This window comes from Pantherophis guttatus, chromosome 7 (assembly GCF_059756535.1).
Source record: "Pantherophis guttatus breed Tessera chromosome 7, ASM5975653v1, whole genome shotgun sequence".
NCBI lineage: Eukaryota > Metazoa > Chordata > Lepidosauria > Squamata > Colubridae > Pantherophis > Pantherophis guttatus.
The window spans coordinates 77633559-77652250 of NC_142069.1; the positions used below are offsets into that span (position 1 = coordinate 77633559).

Here is an 18692-nt window from a genome sequence, read left to right on the forward strand (position 1 = left end):
TCCCTGAGGTGAATTTTAGCAAAAGATTCGTTGGTTGTGAGCTCTGTGCCTTGCTTTTTTTTTCTGCCTCTGAAACTTCTGAAACTCTGTTTCAGGGAAAAACTTTTTTTTCTGCCTCTGAAAGCCTCCGAAACAGAGCTTCAGAAAAAAAGCCTCTGAAGCTCTGTTTCTGAGGCTTTTTTTTCTGAACCTCTGTTTGGAGGCTTTTTTTCAGACTGCATTCTGATTCAGTCATATTTGGACCTGATACACTAAATCAATGGGATATATTAGATCAGCTACTTATACTGATTTCAATAAGTCAGTACTAAATAAATCTATATCAAATCCACGTTCCTTTCCCCTAGACACATAATGAAAATGACGGTTGGGTCAAAGTGTGTGTATTTTATCTAATTAAACATACATTACACCAATATAAAATTTTAGTTGACTTAATAGAATATGAATATATATCATTCATTATGAAGATCTGGAAATGTATTGTTTCTAAGTGTGCAGTATGAGCTAAGAAATTCTAGGTTTCATTCTCATAAGTTTAGGGAAACTTATCCTTGGCCCCAGCATGGTACAGAGATAAAAGTATTAATATTGCTAATATTATTAATAGAAGCAATACTAATAAGCTAGCATCAGTGCAAAATTAAGAAATATACCAAAGAAAAATATAACTATTACCATTTTATTTGGCATACAGAAATGCCAAAAAAGACCAATAGAGGCGAAAAAATATCCCAGATATGTTAAGATTTGTGTGCAGTAACTTTGTTTGGCTTACATTCATCATTCCAATAAGATTAAATTACAAGAAATTCACAATTATCTACCTAACAAATGAAAACAATCACAGTAATACACAGTCAGTCCTTCACACAGCACAATAAGCATAAACGTATCCAGGATCAAAGATTAAATCCTGCTGGAATCCATAAGCTTCCATACTGACAGCTGCCCATCTTGCTGGGATTGAAGTTAAACCTCTTTCTCCCCATTCCAAGATTGACAGTCACGGGAACAAAAGCTTAAATGCAACTCTTATTTGGAGATAGATATCTAAGCATATTGATGAAACCTCACACACCTCATCAGATTACTTTCTCATTGGCTTCATGTGGATATTAGGGTAGGGGAGAGAGTTGAGCCCTATGGCAGTCTACAAAAGAGAAACCACAGACTCAACCACTTCTACTAGCCCCACTGCCATCATCGGTAACAATTTGCTCAGGAAGGAGAACCACGTTAAGTGTCCTCCATAGACAATCTTTGCAGAAGGAACTCACAGGCTGTAACATCAAAGACAGTAGCAGACCCCCCCAATACTACCATACTAGAACATAATGCTCTTGTCCCATGCTTATGACCTCAAACCAAAGTATGATTTGAACTGAAAAAAATCTACAGCTGGGAACATGCTGTACGAATTAGAAGAGGAAAATCCTCATATCTGCAATCTTAGAAATTGCTTAAGAGCAAAAACAGCTCAAACACTTAAAACAAGCCATGAAATATACAGATCTGCATTCCTAGGGATAACATATTCTGTGTCGCTGACTCTTCTTTTATGGCATTCTCCTATTCACATAAACACAGCCATAGATACAGTAGTGGCCAAAATTGTGGAAATATTTTGGGAAAAGTGTATTTTTGAGGTTTGATGGCTAATAACACTTTTTTGTTGTTGTTGTTTTTGGAATTTGAAGATAATCATATTCCTGGAATGGTCTGGCAATAGCCCAGACCTTAACCCAATTGAAAGTCTATGGAGCCGACTAAAGAAACTTGTTAGGCAGAAGCGATCCAGCAAATTCAATTATAAAACATAATTGCTTATTATATTTATAATAAAATAATATCTGCTTATTGGGGCTTTCGGTCCCCCCTAAGCGGTGTTGTTCTATACAAAGTTGGCTTATTGCCCCCAACAATCTGGGTCCTCATTTTACCTACCTCGGAAGGATGGAAGGCTGAGTCAACCTTGAGCCACTGAGATTTGATCTGCTGATCTGCTGAACTAGCAGTTAGCTGAAGTACCTGCAGTATTGCACTCTAACCACTGCGCCCCCTCGGCTCATGAGTAGACCTCAAGATCAGTGAAAATGGCTTAGGACCCGGGTACTTGCGGGACCGCCTACTACCACCAATAGCCTCCCACCGGCCGGTACGCTCCCATAGAGAGGGGCTCCTCCGGGTGCCGTCAGCCAAACAATGCCGACTGGCGGCCCCCAGGGGGAGAGCCTTCTCTGTGGGGGCACCTACTATCTGGAACGAGCTCCCCCCAGAGATATGGAGGATCCCGGATCTGCGCACCTTCCGCCGCGCTTTAAAGACCTTACTATTTCACCAGGACGGCCTGGCCTAATTTCCCCCCTCTTTTATAAAAGATTTTTAAAATTTTAAATATCTTTTAGTATTTTATATATTCAATTTTAAATTGGTTTTAAAAGTTTGGGGTTTTAAATTTGTCGGGGCCAAAATTATTTAATTTGATTTTATTCTATTTTTAAATTTTGTATTGTATGTGTTTGTATTGTTTGGCTGTGCACCGCCCTGAGTCCTTCGGGAGTAGGGCGGTATAGAAATCTAATAAAATGAAATGAAAACGAAATGAAATGAAAATATCAAAAACGCTACCATTCCATCATGCATCTCACTACTGCCCTCAGAGGAGCTAAGCAACATCTATCTTTTAGCCAACCCATGCCATAGCAGATGAGCCTAAAATAAAAAAAGCAAAGGCATAAAAAAGGCTTTTAGAAAGATGGTGGTTATAGTTTTATTTTATAAAAGGAAACAAAAACAAAAATCAACTTCCAACTTTGTCCATTTAAGAGTTCTTTTCTCATTCTTTTGATTTCCACATATATACTTTTAAGCTCATGCATTTACAAAGCAGCCACTGGTTCAGAGAAACGTACACCCCAATATCTTGTAAACTATGAAGATTTTCTTTAGCTGCCAACATTTAAGAGGCCAGTATATCCTTACACGGTGGCTCAGTGGCTAAGACACTGAGCTTGTCAATCGAAAGGTCGGCAGTTCAACGGTTCGAATCCCTAGTGCCACATAACAGGGTGAGCTCCCGTTAATTGTCCCAGCTTCTGCCAACCTAGCAGTTTGAAAGCACGTAAAAAATGCAAGTAGAAAAATAGGGACCACCATTGGTGGGAAGGTAACAGCATTCCGTGCGCCTTTGGCGTTCAGTCATGCCGGCCACATGATCACGGAGAGGTCTTCGGACAGCGCTGGCTCTTCGGCTTTGAAACAGAGATGAGCACTGCCCCCTAGAGTCGGGAATGACTAGCACATATGTGCGAGAGGAACCTTTACCTTTACCTTTTTATATCCTTACATGACATAAAAGTTTGAAGGAGAATTCTTCGAGGCAGGTGGGAACTTCAGAAATGTAATATATATACATATTGATATATTCCAACATTCAAGCTGGCTAAACCAGGTAGTTTGAAGTAATTGTAATCACAAATCCATATAGGCTAAAAAAGAAAATCTATGGATATTTAGAAGTAGCTTTTCCTAAACATAGTGGGGCTTGCTCTCTAACAAATGCACTACTATGCTTTACTTCTTTCTCTTCAATATAAACTGTCCTTCTGGATTAAAGTTTGGGAAACATTTTGAAATGACTTCTATAGGAAAAAAGTTTCTGAACTGCATAACTTATTACATTTCATATATATTGCATGCTTCATCCAGATCATTGTAAAAAGTTTTTTTCTTGTACCATTAATAATGTACCATCAAAATTAAGAGGCACATATTAGTGAAATGAAATATGTTTATTATGTTCTTTTTCGAACAGTTTTTTTTAAGTCTCAGAAAATCTAAGTACAAGCTATAAACCTGATTCCATTCTTTTTGTCCCGTTATATACTATTGGTTACTAAGCTAATAGTTATAGACCTTTTAAATCATTAAGATCATTATAAGTGCCTGTACTTCATCATGGGCTTTTTTTTCTAGGGATACATATTTTTCCCCTACCCCAAAAAGTAATTTAGGTCCTTCCAGCCCTATAATTCTAAGATTTATTGATTTATTTCTCTCTCCTTTGGTTTTGAATAAATGTAGGCTCTTTTAAATCCATCATAATTTATTGCTATTATTGTATTACCACGTTTCCCCGAAAATAAGACCCTGTCTTATATTTTTTTGAACCCTGAAATAAGCGCTTGCCCTTATTGCCATGCACTCAAAAGCCTGATTGTGCTTATTATCAGGGGATGTCTTATTTTGGGGGAAACAGGGTAGTATTAGGTTTGAGATGTAATTCTTCTGATACTTTACTGAGCTTACTTTATTATTTTAAGGTAGGAGAGGGCACTAAGTTGGCTATCACTCCAGCAAATACCCTCTGGAAGAGCTCTTTTATTGTATTGTATACTGTATGTTTGTAGTTCATATTATCTTTTATTACGATTTAAATAAAAACTATTGTTGACAATTTCCCTTGAAACTGAATGGAAAACAATGGAAAGTCAGGGAAGGTGGCTGTTGAAAGCCAAGACGGAATGATGTAACAAAAAACGGGCATATCTCCCTACATCTCTCTCACCCATGAGAATCTCATCAAATTTTTATTTTCTTTTGGGAAAAATAATCGGAAGCCGTTTTGTTTCCAGCACCCCTAATGATGATGAATGATAAAAATGCAAGGAATTTTTCAGCACAGCACCAGTTCAAAGGATCAGCAGTAAATACTTAAGACTTTACATAATTTTTTTTTACAAAATTACAAACTATAATAAGATCTTGCTTAACAACTGCGTGTCGATCGAAAGGTCGGCAGTTCAGCAGGGTATAACGGGGTGAGCTCCCGTTACTTGCCCCAGTTTCTGCCACTTCGAAAGCACGTAAAAAATGCAAGTAGAAAAATAGGGACCACCTTTGGTGGGAAGATAACAGCGTTCTGTGAACCTTTGGCATTTAGTCATGCCGGCCACATGTCTTCGGACAGCGCTGGCTCTTCGGCTTTGAAACGGAGATGAGCACTGCCCCCTAGAGTCAGGATTGACTAGCACATATTTGCGAGGGGAACCTTTACCTTTACCAACTGCAAGTAACAGATTTGGGAAGACTGGCTTGTAAAACTTACACAAAAGCCAAAAACAAAAACAAAAAACCATGCGCATTTCATATTGAAAAACATAAAAGCCAACAGATGGGAAAATTTCTCCTATCTATTCATAGTTAGTATTGTTCACTTCCATGCAAGTTTCATTAGCCTCCAGGTTTTATTTCTGTTTTCAAAATCGGAAACCATATCCAGATTGCAAAACTGCCAGTGCGCAGGAATTCAAGGCTTGTGATTACATACTTCAGTTAGTTCATACAAAAAGTCTAAAGGCCACACAGCCGATTTATAAACACATTTCAGTAGGAGCTGTAAGGAAAACACTGCCACTAACAAGGAACAGAACAGCTCCAGCTGGCACTACTAAACAAGGGAAGAGTTGAAGGGGAAAAAAAACTTGTTACAAGCAATAGGCCTATTCAGCTGGCTCAGTCTGAAGCACTCACATAATTTCCAGATAGCTCAATCAATATTGCTGCGAATATCAATGGTCTCAATTAGGAAAGAGTGTGGGAAGCACCAGTTGCTTCAATCACTTATAAACTATCTTCAGTTTTCAGAATAAATGAGGTTTATTGAGGACTTTAATTTTTTTTTTTATTTAATTTAATTTTTGCTTTAATTTATATGCCGCCCTTCTCCGGAGACTCAGGGCAGCTTACAATGCATTAAGCAATAGCCTTCATACTTTTGTATATTTATACAAAGTCAGCTTATTGCCCTCACAATCTGGGTCCTCATTTCACCTACCTTTGAAAGGATGGAAGGCTGAGTCAACCTTGAGCCTGGTGAGATTTGAACTTGCAGTAATTGCAAGCAGCAGATGTTAATAACAGTGCTTTAGTCCACTGTACTACAGGCTCTTCCTAAAACTCTTTTTTTTTTCTGTGCCTGTTTATTTTTTTACAGCTTCAAACATTTTTCTCCCAGCTAAGTGTTAAAAGTGGGCCAACGTTTATCTTACTTATAATGCCCATCATCCTATCAGCCATTCGAGTCGTGGGAACTCAAAAACAGGAATAAGGAACCTTTTAATAGCTGTGGACTACACTTGATTTTTTTAGGTAGTGATTTTATAAAAAATTACTATTATCATAAAAAGTAATTCAGGCAGTGGTGGTATTCAGCCGGTTCTATCTGGTTCAGGCGAACCGGTAGGGGCGACTGCAGGAAGCCCCGCCCACCCATGCAGACGTCATGACGTCCCATTTTTGCATGTTTTTGAGGCTCTTTACATGTGCAGAAGGCCTTGCGCATGCACGGAAGATGGAAGATGGAACATTTGCGAACCGGTAGGGTAGGGAAGGTAATGAATACAGGTAATCCTGAGTTACAAATGTAATAGAGCCTGCCAATTACATTTATAACCTGAGGATTCATTGGAGTGAATCACATAAAATGAAAGTGAAAAATCCCTGCTTTCACCCACACATTCACTAATCGAATGCATAGGTTGTTAAGTGAATGAGGTATCTCAGGGTGGGGGGAGGGGCTAGTGATGGGACAGACCACCTAAGGACTTCCCCAACCCACTAAGGTACCTCATTCTCCCCACAATTGCTTCCCCCTCCCCAATCCTGCCATGCTGGATGGTGAGGGCTTGTCAACTATTTTCAGGTTTGAAGTGTTAATGCACGGGTGTCAAACTCACGGTGTCACATTGCTGTCACAGAGATGGGTGTGCCCTGTACGTGACGCATCCAGACCGCGGGCTGGCAGTTTGACACTCCTGTGTTAATGTAGCACCCACTTAAAATGACAGAAAATCTTGTCAGAAATCATACCATCAAATTCAGTGATACCATCAGAACAGATTTAGAGGTGCCACTAAAAAAGGAAACAGCCCACCCACCCCCCAAATGTTCCTCCTGCTTTAAAAGGGCAGCTCTGAAAGTAAAAACAGGCCAGCCACCATTTTCCATACTTTTAAACTTCAGGCGGTTCCCATGACTTGACAACCAAGATTACAGACATTATAAATAAGATAAATCGCTTTCCGCCTCACCCACCCTCAAGCTATGTTTTTCATATGCACAAAGAAGCTAAGTGATAAAAGGGACTGCAAAAAAAATCATTTCTGAACAACCAGAGAAGGTGGAACATGCTACCCTTTTTAAAAGAGAGACTTTTCTTATTAACATTAACGTACAGTTGATGAAATAAATTAGTAAAATTAATACAGGTCTTGGCATGCCTTTATCCTTCAGCACAAGACACATTGATTAACCTCCCTCTAATTTAATTTTTCAATCACCAACAATATTAATATACTTAAGACGCACTAAACGTTGGTTTATTAAAATAAGAGTATCTCTTAATGCTTCTTTTGCTCCCAATGAACTTGCTGTGAATTTTAAAATACGCTTTTGCTGCAATAATAAAGGCTCAGTTTCTTTAATTATAACACTGATTTTCATTGAACTTATTCAAATTTCAATCCTAAAAGAAGTGCAAAAGCTGCATTGGATCTTTGGGAAAACAAAGAAGGCGATGACCCTTTGTAAAACCGTTCGTCTATCGTATATTGTACTGCTTCTTTCTGGGTGTGTATGATCTTTGATTTGATTTGATTGTTTAATTTTATTTATCTTCTGTTTTTAAAAGTTTCAAAGTCTTAAGGGCCTAGTGTCGTGTGGAGACAAATAGCCCTTAATTGTAACTAACCAAACTAACTCATTAAGCAAGTGAATGAGTGAAGAGAAGAAGATCTAATGATCCCGATTAAGGGTCAAATATGTTAAATATTTGAGCTTGTCGATCAAAAGGTCGGCAATTCAGCGGTTTGAATCCCTAGTGCCACGGAACAGGGTGAGCTCCCGTTATTTGTCCCAGCTTCTGCCAACCTAGCAGTTTGAAAGCACGTAAAAATGCAAGTAGAAAAATAGGGGCCACCTTTGGTGGGAAGTAACAGCGTTCCGTGCACCTTTGGCATTTAGTCATGCCGGCCACATGACCACGGAGACGTCTTCGGATAGCGCTGGCTCTTCGGCTATGAAACGGAGATGAGCACTGCCCCCTAGAGTCGGGAATGACTAGCACATATGTGTGAGGGGAATCTTTACCTTTATGTTAAAAGGGAAGAGTTGGATAGAAAGATAAGATCATGGAAAGGCTTTATTCTACATCTAGAAGATGTAGAACAGGACTGTCAAACTCGCGGCCCATGGGCCGGATGCCTCAAGTGCTGGCCACGCCCATGCCTGGTTTAGTGAAGGGGAAAAAAGTCATGATGCCACCGTGACAATGTGAGTTTGACACTGCTAATGTAGAAGATATTAATTTTATGGAATTAACGGAAAGTTTCTTAACAATGAATGGATTCCTGACATGACATGACCAGCTCATAGACAGAAAATCTACCAATCCAAAGGGCTGGAACCTGCTTAAGTTTCCTAAGCATCACATGTAATAAGAGGTAAAGTTCCTTCTGGAAAAGTTCCTAAGAAAAAGCGCCGAGGTGGCGCAGTGGTTAGAGTGCAGTACTGCAGCTACTTCAGCTGACTGCTAGTTCAGCAGATCAGCGGATCAAATCTCACCGGCTCAAGGTTGACTCAGCCTTCCATCCTTCCGAGGTGGGTAAAATGAGGACCCAGATTGTTGGGGGCAATATGCTATTTAGTATACTGTCTTTGGTGTAAGCTGCCCAGAGTCCTCAGAGAGTGGGCGGCATAGAAATGTGACTAATAAAATAAAAAATAAAATTACAGAAGCCGAAAAGCTTCTACTGGATAGCTTCCTTTCCTCCTCCTCATCATCAATCATAGGAACTAGCACAGATTTCTCTATTTCATTTGTCACCTTGAACATCCTCTACTTGACTTACGACCACAATTGAGCCCAAAATTTATTTGCTAAGCGAGACATTTGTTAAGTGAGTTTTGCCCCATTTTACGACCTTTCTTGACTCAGTTGTTAAGCGAATCACTGCAGCTGATAAGTTAGTAATCCAGTTGCTAAGTGAATCTGGCTTCCCCGTTGACTTTGCTTGTCAGAAGTTCGCAAAAGGTGATCACATGACCTCAGGACACCGCAACGGTCATAAATATGACCCAGTTACCAAGCGTCTGAATTTTGATCACATGATCATGAGGATTATGCAAAGGTTGTAACTGTGAAAAACGGTCATAAATTGCTTTTTCCCATGCTGTTGTAACTTTGAACAGTCGCTAAAGCAACTGTTGTAAGTCAAGGACTATCCTGTACAGGCAATAGTTTCAAATCTGATTAGCTAGACTGTATGCAACTGACTTACACTGAGTAAAAACATAACCAAAAATGGGGAAGAGCAGCTACTCTGCCAAAGGGCAGCCTAAGTCACACTGGAGGATAAGAAAACTATGTAAAAAATGCAACACTGCTCTTTTGTCCCATGGACGCCCTAGAAGGCGGCATGAGATTTTTGGCACTTACACATATGGTGATACTAACACCACCCATTATAATAACACAAAGCTGTAGGAGAAGATTACAAAAGAAAAAGCAGGAAAGTCAAACCTAGACAACAAAGCAGTCTGATGTGCACACAATATCTTACTTAAAACCTACTAGGAGAATATGCACGTAGACCTTGACTTACAATCACAAATGTGCCCAAATTTCTGTTGCTTAGTGAGACAGTTGTTAAGTAAATTTTGCCCCATTTTACAACCGGTCTTGCCACAAATGAATCACTGCGGTTGTTAAGTTAATAACAGAGTTGTTAAGTGGATCTGGCTTCCCCATTGGCTTGTCGGAAGGTTGTAAAAGGGGATCACGTGACTCCGGGATATTGCAACCATCATAAATAGGAGTCTGTTGCCAAGCAACTGCATTGTGGTTGGTTGCTACTGGTTCACTCCGGATCGGGCGAACCGGTAGTGACGGTGGTGGGCGGCTCTGCCCACCTGCCCGAACGCTTCTGTGCATGCGCAGAAGCGTCGCACGCGCCCACGAGCAAACCAGTAGCAACGGGTTTTGAAACCCACTACTGCTTCAAACGGTCACTAAATGAACTGTTGTAAGTTGAGGGCTACCTGTGGTTCTAGAGTAAACAACTATGAAGAGGATAGATGATATCTGGCTGCCAGCAGCCAGAAAATACATTTTAAAAATGAAAAAAAAACAACAACCCTCCCAGAACATCTAAATAAAAATGGCAGGCCTGAAGGGAGTCAGCCAGCATAAAGATATTGAGGGGATGGAAAAAGAGCCAACTAATATTGAATTTTTTTATGTCACTGAAGAGAATGTCTACTTAACTATATCATAAATTACTGGTGCTCATTAAACTCTAGAACAGAAGTAGCATTTTCTCTAGTGATATTCACCACATGGAACAAACTCTCCATGAAGGTTAGGAAAAGGTTTTTGTCATAAACTACACATTTATCTGTTTTCTAAGGATTTTACTCCGGTCTAGATTTTCTCCTTCAATCCTAACAATAGCTTCTTAAACAGCTTACTGCATAACCTGTTTGTATCCATATGTTCATTGTATTTATTATGCATATTTAATTATTTATTGTATCAGCTAACTGGAACCAAAATTACATACATAAATTAAACAGACAATATAACAATAAAATTTATTTTTAAGAAAGGAAAAGAAGGGGAAAGGAAAACGGGAAGGGAGACTGAAAATTTATTGGTGGTGCAAAATAATTCCAAAAAACATTGGTGTCCATCAATGACCTCACCACTAACTGTATACTATTATGTCTTGTTCTGTTCTATTTTAATGTTTTAATTTTTTAATTCTGGTCTGTGACCATAAATAATGGTTGATAGAAACATCAACTAAAATGCTAAAAAATCAGTTAGGATTTAAGATTTAAGTAACGGGTTTTTGGGGATAATGGCATAGTTATATAGATAGATATGAGGGAAATATTTGTTTAAAATATTGAGTAGTGTTAATTGAAAATAAGATTTGTTAATGATTTGTTTTAATTTGTGACCGGAGCAAAAGCTTTGTTTTGAAAAGATTTTTTTGTTTGTTTGTTTAAAAAAAAATGTAAAAAATTATCCAAACAAAACCCTAAAATGCTAAAAAATCCTTTTTCTTGTCCATATTTTAACTTAAATTGCTTTGTTATTTCTTTCAAAAAAAAATGATAAAGAAATTGCTACATATTGAATAACAGAATTGGAAGGGACCTTTGGAGGTCTTCTAGTCCAACCCCCTGCCCAGGCAGGAAACCCTACACCACTTCAGACAAATGGTTATCCAACATCTTCTTAAAAACTTCCAGTGTTGGAGCATTCACAACTTCTGCTGGCAAGTTGTTCCACTTATTAATTGTTCTATTAATAGTTCATTCTATTATTGAATGAACTGCTTCTTTGATTGAAAAGATTCTTGAAGAACTTGGGAAATTTTTTCTACCAATCTTTTACAATAAATCCAGTATCAGTTCATAGCCCATATCCCCCTAATGCATATGAACTGATTCAACAATTAAGAAACTGATTCTTTGTTAGTGTGGACTGTTAGATTCATTGAAAAACTGGAACATATATCTCATTACTTTGATGGTATTATACAGGTGACAAATTGTATTTTTTTAAAAAAGCCTAACACAATCAAGTTAGAAATAAACTTACAATGAATAAATTTAATCAAATTTGGTCACCTCTTATTAGCTGTATTGATATTTTCCATAATAGATTACCCTTCTTTGTAAAACTATCATCTTGGATCAATATACTAAATATGGAGGACATTTCTATTCCTCAAGCTCATATAGATATTTACAATTGTTATATATTTTTCTAACTTAGGCTGTGTAAAGAAATGAACATTCCTCTTTCTAATATTAAGAAAACCTGGTGTAATGCCTTATAAAAACAACAGAATGAAGGTTAACAGTGGCATACTAGCAGATCTGCAAAAAAAGCCCTATTTGAGCCTCTATGACCATGTTCTTATTTCTGGTTTTTTTTTTAATGCAAAGGAATAACATTAATTAAAAAAGAAAATTCTTTCTGGAGCAGCTTCAACAGTTTTTGTCAGCACAAAGAGAAAAACAAAAACTGTGGCATTTCAATTTTTTTTTTTTTAAATTATCTTATGTCTTCCCACCAGCTACCTACACAGAGTCTATTTTGGTTTTCATATACACATTATTAGTAAACATCCCAATTACATAAACGATTCATAGGAAGCCACCCAAGTATTTAGGCTCTGCATCATTTGTCTACAACGCAGAGTTGTCCATGCAACAAATTCAAGGTCTTGGCTGGGACAAGAATATTTGCTCTTCCTGAAGATGATAGCTTCCTTTCTTGTTAGTTACTGGAAACATACTGTTGTGCAATAGTCTTCCTAAAAAAAAATTGACAACATGGACCTCTTGGCATTAACGCTTTATTGAATTAAACTGACTCAATCATTATCAATCTCAAAAATAAATATTTACACGAGCTTACACAAAATTCCTCATTTCAGAAAGTCATGAATATCTTCTCCCCACAGAAAAATACTTTAGGGATATATTTTTATTTTTTTTTTAATTTGATTTATATGCCGCCCTTCTCCGGAGACTCAGGGCGGCTTACAATGCATTAAGCAATAGCCTTCATACTTTTGTATATTTATACAAAGTCAGCTTATTGCCCCCACAAACTGGGTCCTCAATTTACCTACCTTAGAAAGGATGGAAGGCTGAGTCAACCTTGAGCCTGGGGAGATTCGAACTAGCAGTAATTGCAGGCAGCTGGATGATAATAACAGGCTATTAGTCTGCTGCGCCACCAGGCTCTTTTAATATTTCTTTTATATTTTAATATTTCTTTTTTTTTCCTAGCATTTTTCCCCCAAGTGCCCAATCTACTTCAGGGGTATCAAACTCGATTTCATTAAGGGCCGCATCAGGGTAGTGTTTGACCTTGGGGGAGGGCGTGGCCAGCTTGACATCACTCGTGTCGGGGGTACCTGTGGTGGCCCGAGTGCTCTGCCAGCGAAAACAGGCTCCCGAGGTCTGTTTTCGGATGCGATGGCTTCCTGCAACCCTCTGCCAGTGAAAACGGAGCTTGGGAGCGCCACATGCTCTATTTTCGCTGACAGAGGCACCACAGGCCGGTCCTTCGCTGTTTCCAGGTCAGCCCTGCAGGCCAGATCTAAGCACCCAGTGGGCCAGATCCGGCCCCCGGGCCTTGAGTTTGACACCCCGGTCTACTTTTTTTAAATCAATTGAATGTTGATTCATTGGTTGTGAAAGGAATTGACCAACCAGCTTGTCGCCTGAGCCTGATGCTATGGGTTGAGAGAGGGGGAATTGGCCCAGTCACCCAGCCAGTTTTCATGCCAAAAGCAGGACTAGAACTCACAAACACTGAGTTTCTGGACCAACACCTTTAACACATTAAACCAAACTGGTTCTCTCCTTTAGGCCCTGATTAACCTTAATCACTGTCTCCTGTCATTATCCTTAAATTGCTCCCTTCCCCAGTTTCAAAACATGAGACAAATCCTTACATATGCAACAATTTAATGCAGCTCTACTGAAGTCTCGGCCCTAAAATAAATGTTTCGGCTTTTCAAGATTTTTTTTTTTCTGAGCTCACATACGTGTGCTGGATTCTTAAGAATTCATAGAATTCATAATTCATGAATTAGGATGAATGCTGACCGTAAGGTAAGAGCTGGGCCTGCAGAAGTCTATCAAAATTAGAAGGGCACTATCACTGGTTGGCTCTTGGGATTTCAGCAGTCATTCCCACAGCTATTATGTTCTCTGAGTCAAGCCAAGAAAAAATCATTTACCTTTTTACAGATAACAGCATGCTCTGCTATATTAGCCATAGGAAGCACAGACTTCTATTGGAGTCGCTGAATCACATGCCAGTATCTCACTTTGCCACTGCTGGGCAACCCAAATGAATGCCAACACTTAGAAATACCCAGATAAGTCGTTGGGCATATGATTTAGACAAGGCACAAGGCATGCCAGGCTCATTTAAAAAAACAGCAGTTGCATATTAAATACAGTAAGCCCACAAAGAAATGTATCTGAAGACTTGGAACACACTTGCTGGCCTTAGAATACGCTGCACTATCATTCTCACCATCTCCAGTGTGGCCAGATGTCTAATACATCTAGAAGGTATCATATTGGCAGTAATTCTTTCAAAAGGAAAGAATAGTGAGTTTCTGTAAATCACACATACCACCTTTCCTGCCACCTTAAAACCATCTGCATGCCTTTCTGTAGAAAACCTGTGAAGAGAAAGCCACCAGAACGTTTAGGAGATAAGAGATCTACAGATTAACCCAAAACAGAGCCTTGGGTAACCTTTCTTCTTTCAGAGGACCTCCTGAAACTAATACCAAGAATCAAGAAAAAGATTGGCCTGGTCCAGCATCCTGTTCTCAGCCAGCAGCAAACTCTTATCTGGGGGTGCAGATAACTAACAACCTGAACTGGTCTCTCCATGCGTCATTCTTAGTAAAGCGTGCAAACCAGCGTCTGCATTTCCTGTGTCAGATGAGAAGAGCACATCTTTCTCTTTCTGTCCTGGAGACTTTTTACAGAGGCACGATTGAGAGCATTTTAACAAACGGCATTACTATTTGGTTTGGTGGCAGCAGTGCCTCAGATAGAAAGTCCATACAGAGAGTGGTAAGGACAGCCGAGAAGATTATAGGAAGCTCTCTTCCTGTTATCCAGGATACTGCTTATAAGTGCTATGTGCTTAGAGCTCAAAGCATTGTTAGAGACCCCACACACCCACTTTACGGTCTGTTTCAGTTGCTCCCCTCTGGGAGGAAGTTTTGAAGTATTTCTAGTAACAGAAATACCAGATTCTGTAACAGCTTTGTTCCCTATGCCATCCGCCTGGTAAACTCACATGATTCGTTTTTCTCACCATGTACATGTATACATCCGAACCAGACTGTGTTGTTTCTCTGTGTCATATGTTATATGTGGGTATAGACATAATTTTGTATGTATGTACTGTATGTATGTATTTATTTATTCATTCATGTTTATGTAGTGCATATTGGAGGTAGTCAACCTTTGAGAGTTGTATGCAACAAAATTTCATTTTAACGTATGCTGGTTAGTGTACATTCAAAGTGACAATAAAGATTATTTTATTCTATTATTTAGAACAAATGTAACTTTTACTATATACGGTATTTTTTACCTTTACTTTTAGCTGTAAAGGTCATGCAAAATAACACACAGGTTCTAAATTTAAGAACACCAAACAGCAATAATGGGTCGGATTAAAGGGCTTCTTTCCATCCTGCCTTGCAATGCCATAAGCAGGATGACAGCAACTCATGCAAATGTCATTTAATTGGCATAGCTATTACCAAAAATGTTTCTCTTTCATCTAGGTTAAAGCAGTATTAAAATGTGCTTTTCACAAGCCAGCAAAATGATGAATATCAAGATCTTTCCCTCCTAAGCAAACCAGGCAAGGCAGATGGGGGGATTCTCCTCTTTCCACAAGTGCGTATAAGACACTTGAATACATAGGCGTATAATTGTGTATGCATGCCTGTCAGAAACAACTCTCTCAAAATGCCCAGAGCAAAATAAATACATAAATAATATTGGTATGAATTGGTATGCTGGTTTAACAGCAGCGGACAGGAAGGCACTACAGAGAGTGATTAATTCGGCATAAGAAACTATTGGTTGCCCCCAACACCACTGGATAACTTAGTAAAGTCATCATAAAACCAGGTGCATAATAACTTTTCGCCAATCAAAAATCAAACATGACACACGTGGCGCTCCTAAGTATATCTACTCAGATGTAAACAATATTGAATTCAATGCTGTGTTACCTGATGTTTAAATCCTGATTAAATTAATTTTAGTGCTTAATGATCCTGTCTGTTAAAAGCTGTCTAGGGACGTGGATGGATTGTGCCTACTATGCTTTAGATCAGCATCCATAAGTTTGCTTAATTACTTGCTTAATTGCTTCAAGGGGAGGGGCTTATTGTGTGTCCATGTACTTCTTTTATGAGCTAATAAGGTAACAGTAAGGGAAATGTTCAGTAAAAAAAAAAAAAGAGTGAAAATTAGAATTAAAATTAAAAACCATATGCCAGCACAGCTCCAAAACAAGGCTAACTGAAGCAAGCAAGCAAGCAAGCAAGCAAGCAAGCAAGCAAGCAAGCAAGCAAGCAAGCAAGCGGGCAGGCAAGGAAGGAAGGAAGGAAGGAAGGAAGGAAGGAAGGAAGGAAGGAAGGAAGGAAGGAAGGAAGGAAGGAAGGAAGGAAGGAAGTTGGTTGGTTCTACTTGGAACCAACCAACCAAGGGCATGATGCAAAGAGCAAAACTGAGCTGGGTTGATCATTGGGACTAACACATTCGTACCTATAGAAAGCAATACAAAATTGGTTTGTTATTGATGTCTTCTAAGATATTTTGTTTTATTTTCCAGTCTCGCCTATCAGGCACTCTCTGGAGGTGTCCCATTCAAGTACTAACTGGCATTGTTTAGCCTTTTGAGATCAGCCAGGTTAAGCAAGGGGCTGATAATAAGATTAATTCTTAATCTTGAATCGCTGCAATACAGCCACCCATCTCAACAACTGACTCTGGGCAATGTATATCCTAAAATATAAAAACAATTTAAGCAATTTTAAACAGTACAAAATAAATGTTTTGGCACCGACTAAAAATGATAGTATGGATACAGCCAGGAAGTGGGGCCCTTAATGTGATTGGGTCCCAGGCATTGGCATACAACCAAGTTTCCACAGCCTTGTGAAAGGTCAATAGGTTGGGATCATCCTGATATCTGAAGGGAGAATATTTCAGAGGCAAGGACTACGACAGAGAAGACACCTTTCTGCCAGCCGACATTCCTTGGCGGATGGGCTTGCAACACACCCAACCTGCCTGAACAAATTGGATGAGTAGAAACAACTTGGAGAAGACAATCCTTTAGCTAACCCAGCCTCAAGCGATGTAAGGCTTTAAGGGTTATAACCACCACTTTGAATTGTATCTGGAAACACACTGGCTCATGAAGGAATGATGTTACATGTGTCAAATACCCAACACACTTTTACTACCTGTGTAGTCACATTCTGCACATGTTGAAGCTACTGAATGCTCTTCAAGGGCAGATCCATGTTGAGTGCATTGCAATAGTCTAGGTGAGAGACATCGAGGGCATGAGTGACTATGAGCAAATCTCCCAATCTACGAATGTTGCAAAAAAACTTGAAAAGATCGTACCTCCTTAATTTAAATTAAACAAACATTGACATTATCTTTTAACATGGTCTTAGAAGTCTACACAAAATGGTGAGTCTGAGGTTATTAAAAAGTGACGTAAGTGAATTACCAAAGACTTTCTAGACAGTAAAAGTGCAATTGCTATTTAAAAAAATGCTTTAGTGCATAACGTTGTTTTCCATAATTGAAAACATAAGGCCTTTCTTGCCGATTGCTTTTTTTGTAACTGAAAGTATTAAGCAAATTCTGATAAAGCACTCTGCGTGTGTATTCTACATGTGGGCACACCCTTTGTATATCTTGGAGATAATTTATCATTCCCCTTCAGCAAGACACTGGGAAAAACTGTGACCCAAACCCCATACTAATTTATCAAAACGGCATCGCACTACAGACAAGTGTGATGGTGTGATGGAATGACCTTGGAAGATGGGAGAAGAGATGCTGCCTAGACAAGAATCGGATAAGAGAGGGCACAGCCTACAGCTGAATATTGGGCAGAGAAAGATTCAGAAAAGAACTTCCCTAGCTTTTCAAGTTGTAAAAAAGATAGCAATAGCACTTAGACTTATATACCGCTTTACAGCCCTCTCTAAGCGGTTTAGAGTCAGCTTATTGCCCCCAACAATCTGGGTCCTCATTTTACCCACCTCAGAAGGATGGAAGGCTGAGTCAGCCTTGAGCCTGGTGAGATTTGATCTGCCAAACTGCTGGTAGCCGATGATCAGCAGAAGTAGCCTGCAGTACTGCACTCTTAACCACTGCGCCACCGTGACTCTTGATGGGAGATTTGCAAGATTCTGTAAATGTAGCCTTACAATAAAGTAGAATAGAATAGATAGAATATAATTTTTTATATTCAAGTGGCCAAGTGTGATTGGACACACAAGGAATTTGTCTTGGTGCATATGCTCACAGTGTACATAAAAGAAAAGATACGTTCATCAAGAATAAAGTAGAATTAACTCATCGGGCAGTGTTTCCTGTCTGGGAAAATATTGCAAGACATTTCTTCACTCCTATCTCCCAATTATATTACAGATGGACTTCTAAACAGGCAACTTGACAGTGCTAAGCTTGGGAAAGGTTGACATGGAACATAGTGTGGGTGAAAGAAGAGTGACTCAGAACATGGAGATGAAACATCTGCTACAGAAAAAGCATAGGAAAGAAAAGGGCAAAAGAAATAAATCCGATAAAGTTCAGCATGTAGATGAAAAAAAGGGTAAGCAGCAGTCTTCTGTTCAGAGTTGAAACATGAAAGTCAGTAACAGACTGAAGAGCATCGAGGCAGCAAATTCTATTGGCAGAAATGATTTCATAAACGATAATTTGTGATGGTTCGTCAATGTGGTGACATGCGTTGGGTTCACATGGCTATATTGAATGTTTAGACAAGGTTGTCACTGAGAATA

The 18692-nt window shown here is 39.1% G+C and overlaps 1 protein-coding gene across 3 annotated transcripts in view; it reads right to left on the reverse strand.

Annotated features, from left to right (window-relative positions):
* GRAMD4 (GRAM domain containing 4) overlaps positions 1-18692 on the reverse strand; it is a 91924-nt gene that overhangs the window by 56429 nt on the left and 16803 nt on the right. The window lies entirely within an intron of this gene.